This window comes from Octopus sinensis, linkage group LG30 (assembly GCF_006345805.1).
Source record: "Octopus sinensis linkage group LG30, ASM634580v1, whole genome shotgun sequence".
Lineage (NCBI taxonomy): Eukaryota > Metazoa > Mollusca > Cephalopoda > Octopoda > Octopodidae > Octopus > Octopus sinensis.
In genome coordinates, this window is record NC_043026.1 from 10,731,601 (window position 1) to 10,736,600 (window position 5,000).

The window sequence follows — 5,000 nt, forward strand, 5'->3', positions numbered from 1 at the left end:
TTTTGTGAAGGCGCGTGGTTTTGTGGGTACAATAATCGGAGCACGATTGTAAGTCCGGAAGATCGATTCCCGGCGACGCGTTTTGTCCTTGAGCAAGACACTTTATTTCATGTTCCTCTATCACGCTGAAACTTGTTGAGTACTAACTTAAATGTATGCATGTCTATGGAATGTTCAGCCAGTTGCACGTTTATTTCACGTCACGTTGATCGGATCAAGTAGAAACTTCATCGTCGTAACTGACGGAGATCCAATACAATTTACATAAACAGAAATGTATTCTTACACATAAACGAAGAGAGAGAGAGAAGAGAGAGAAGAACAGAGAGGATGCAATTTTTTGATTGAACAGGATTTATCTAAACATATGCCCTCTCCTCATACACTCAAAGAGAAATATATTCACACAGATAAACAGAGAGAAAGAGAGAGAGAACGAGGGAGAGAGCGAGGGAGCAAAACTTCACAATTAATCAATTGGCTACAATTGGCAAAAACACTTTATCTGACCTCATGCTCTGGACAATTACTCTGTTGAGTCGCTGGACTCAACCTCATAGAGCAGGTTACTTGGTTTCCATGGCGTTCAAGGGGCTAAGAGCACTAAATTGTGACCCTGAACGTGACACCGGTCAATCACACGGTTATAAGTTCACAGCAGAGTGGACTAGACCAATGTGAAATGTTTTGCTCACCAATACAGCACACCGCCCGGTTCGGGAATCAAAAGCACAATCTTGCGATTATGAGGGCAATCCCTCTAACCACTGGACCACGCACCTTCGCTTTTTCTTCATACACATCAGGGAAAATACACACACATAACCAAAGAGAGATAGAGGAGGAAGAAAGAGAGAGAGAGGGGGGAATAGCAGGAGAGAGAGAGAGAATGATAGGGGTGGAGAGGAGAGAATGTGAAAAGCATTAAAACGTCTGATATCAAATAAAGCAACATCGAATAGGGGGCGCCAAAACGGCTCTCCTAAAAGTCTCATACTCCATCTCATGCACACGCAATTACACACACACACACACACAAAACTTACTTTTGTTCGGGCAGTGTGAGAGCAGCTCCTATCATGTTCAGTCTGCTCCCAAAAGCTTGTAATATCCAGAGACGCGATTTCTGTAGACAGCGGGCAGCACCTATCTATTACACACTTAATTCAGAAGGGTGGTCAGTGATGCCTAGACTGCTCGCTGTTAACAGTAATATCCACAAGTATACGTACAGCTTATAAACATAAGGATTGTTCACAAATGCCTGTAATATCCAGAGATACAGCCGCTGCTGTGGAAAAAGGGCAGCACCTATCTTTCAAGTGGTTAAGTGTGAATGGCGATAGCTTATTCTGGTCTGCCTACTATTAACAGTAGTATCCACTGATGTTAGGACTGCTTACAAATATCAAAACTGTTCACAAATGCCTGTAATATCCAGAGATACAGTCTCTGCAACCTATCTGAAGGGAAAAAAAACTTATATGTGGACTGCCTACTATCAACAGTAATATCAACAACAGTTAGCACGGCTTATAAATGTCCGGACTGTTTATAAATGTTTGTAAAATCCAGAGATGTTAATGCTTTTAGTATCGTTCACTGCTACAGGTAATGTCCAGAGATGTCAGAAGTGTGTATAAAACGCCAGCAATGGCTCCTAATGCCAGTAATATCCACTAAAAATGATTTTTCAACAGTGTTTATTAAGAGTTTATTCATTAATGTCAATATTTCTCTACGTGAAGCTTAATTAATCAAATTAATTGCACGTCATTTGATATGAAGAGAAAAAGTTGTTATTGAACAATGGTGAAACACAGTTTAATCAATGCAGAGGAAATAGAGTTGATTACTTAATAGAATAGGTGGTTATTGTTGTAATGGATAATGATGGTGATGGTGGTGGTTGTGATTTTGATGCTGATGTTGACGGTGGTGATAGGGTTGATGGTGATTGTGTTGCTTTTGCTGTTCTTGTTGATGGTGGTGATGGTGGTGGAGGCGATGGTTATCGGAAGTGGTAATGGTGATGATTGTTGTGGCTGTTGCTGTGTTGGTGGAGGCGATGGTATCGGTGGTGGTGGAGGTAGTGGTGGTGGAAGTGTTGTTTTCGTTCTTGTTGTTGATACTGGTGGTAGTGGTGATGGTGGTTGGGGTGATGGTAGTGGTTGTCGTCTCGGGATTTTTAAGAGGGCGCTGATGGTGGTCCTGGTCATGGTGATAATATTGGTGGCTGTGAGGGGTTTGGTGGTAGTTGTCGTGGTGATGGTAGTGGTAACGATGGTGCAAGTGTTAGCATTGAAGTGCATATGCATATGTCTAGACATGCAACGATGTCTATGACAATATATGCACAATACAAAACATATAGATCTGCACATGCACTGGAACCAAATAGTTGCACACATATGCATACATGCACAAGTGCCCTGTTGATGCTGTTGAAATTCCAATGAAGGGGACTTGGCTCTGGGTTAGAAACCGGTTCTTTCTCCAGAGGAGAGAACTCTCAAAGTAAAACTAAATAATATTCATGCGGGCGTAGGAGGGGCTAGCAGAGTGATTTGCAAAATCGATCCCATAACAAGGAGTCAGACCCGGCAAACAAAATATGCTACAGAAACAAACAGGGAAATATACACAGTCGGATATTAGCTTTTACTTTGTCGACGAATTTATCCAAGCTTTGTGAATAAAAGTAACAGGGTATCTAAAATGCACGTTTTCCAACAAAAATGCCTCAACCAATCACCTCGGGCCCCATATGCGAGGTTGTTCCTATAGTGGTTTCAAATTTTGGCACAAGGCCAGCAAGTTTGTTTCTAGTGTTTCAATGGATACTTCTCTCATCGGATCGAAAGAATGAAAGACAAAGTCGACCTCTGCGGAATTTGAACTCAATATCTAAAGACGGATGAAATACCGCCAAGCATGTCGGCCGGCGTGCTAACGATTCGCCAGCTTGCTACCTTCTAAAAGCCGAAGGTTGCTTATGAGACACCAAACTACATCTGCAGTAAGAATGACTGGTGCTCTACCATTTGATCAAAGCAATCCTTCAGATGTTGGCCCTATATGTATTGATATCTATCTATCTATCTATCTATCTATCTATCTATCTATCTATCTATCTATCTATCTATCTATCTATCTATCTATCTATCTATCTATCTATCTGTCTGTCTGTCTGTCTGTCTATCTATCTATCTATCTATCTATCTATCTATCTATCTATCTATCTATCTACCCCAGGACTTATTCTTTGTATGCCTGGTACTTATTCTAACGGTCTCTTTTGCTGAACCGCTACGTTACGGGAACATAAACACACCAACATTGGTTGTCAAGCAATGCTAGGGGGACAAACACATACACACGTACACACACACACATGCACACATATATATACGATGGGCTTCTTTCAGTTTCCATCTACCAAATCCACTCACAAAGCTTTGGTCGGCCCGAGGCTATAGAAGACATTTGCCCATGGTGCCACGCAGTGGGACTGAACCCGGAACTACGTAGTTGGGAAGCAAGCTTCTTACCATACAGTCACTCCTGCGGCTATGCACACACACACTCACTCACACACACACACGCACACACATACACACACACACACGACTGGTGTCCACACGGGTTCCGTCTACCAAATTCACACTGAAGGCATTATTCGACCCTGGGCTATATGTGAGAACAGTTGGATTGAACCCGAAACAACGTGTTTGCAAAGCGACCTTCATAACTCCATAGCCATTCTGAGAAACATAGTTCCATACCTATTTCTTTATTACCCACAAGGGGCCAAACATAGAGGGACAAACAAGGACAGACAAGCGGATTAAGTCGATTACATCGACCCCAGTGCGTAACTGGTACTTAATTTATCGACCCCGAAAGGATGAAAGGCAAAGTCGGCCGAATTTGAACTCAGAACGTAACGGCAGACGAAATACCTATTTCTTTATTACCCACAAGGGGCTAAACACAGAGGGGACAAACAAGGACAGACATAGGTATTAAGTCGATTACATCGACCCCAGTTCGTAACTGGTACTTAATTTATCGACCCCGAAAGGATGAAAGGCAAAGTCGACCTCGGTGAAATTTGAACTCAGAACGTAACGGCAGACGAAATACCTATTTCTTTATTACCTTCAAGGGGCTAAACATAGAGGGAACAAACAAGGACAGACAAGCGGATTAAGTCGATTACATCGACCCCAGTGCGTAACTGGTACTTAATTTATCGACCCCGAAAGGATGAAAGGCAAAGCCGACCTCGGCGGAATTTGAACTCAGAACGTAGCGAAAGACGAAATACCGCAAAGCATTTCGCCCGGCGTGCTAACGTTTCTGTCAGCTCACCGCCTTGTTCCATTGTTCCATACCGATTCTGCCGGGCAAAATTATTCGATCGATATGTTCGTCTTGTTCGTGGATAATTTCACTGTTTGCCTGGCTAATCAACGGTTCGATCGCTTTGTTGGGTAAACAAAGCGGAACGCTCCGCATGGAAACGGACGGATATCGATACGTTAATACCTTCGATTATCAGACTCACCATGTCTCTATCAGTCAGTCTGCCGGTCGCTTTCACGCTGTGTTTCTTTGTATGTATGTATGTATGTATGTATGTATGTATGTATGTATGCATGGCTGCATATATTTGTATGTGTGTGTGTATCTATGTATACATGCATACGTACATACATACATAATATATATATATATATATATATATATATATATATATATATATATATATATATATATATATATATATATATATACACACACACCTATATTTATATATATATATATGCATATATATATATATATATATATGCATATATATAGATATATGCATATATATATATATACATATGCATATATATATATATATATATATATATATATATATATATATATATATATGCATATATATATATCTATATATATATATATATATGCATATCTCTCTCTATATAAAC

At 40.7% G+C, this 5,000-nt stretch overlaps 1 protein-coding gene across 1 annotated transcript in view; it reads left to right on the forward strand.

The window, feature by feature from the left end:
* LOC115226522 (gastrula zinc finger protein XlCGF17.1-like) overlaps positions 1-5,000 on the forward strand; it is a 371,227-nt gene that overhangs the window by 270,486 nt on the left and 95,741 nt on the right. The gene's annotated exons all lie outside the window — the stretch shown is intronic.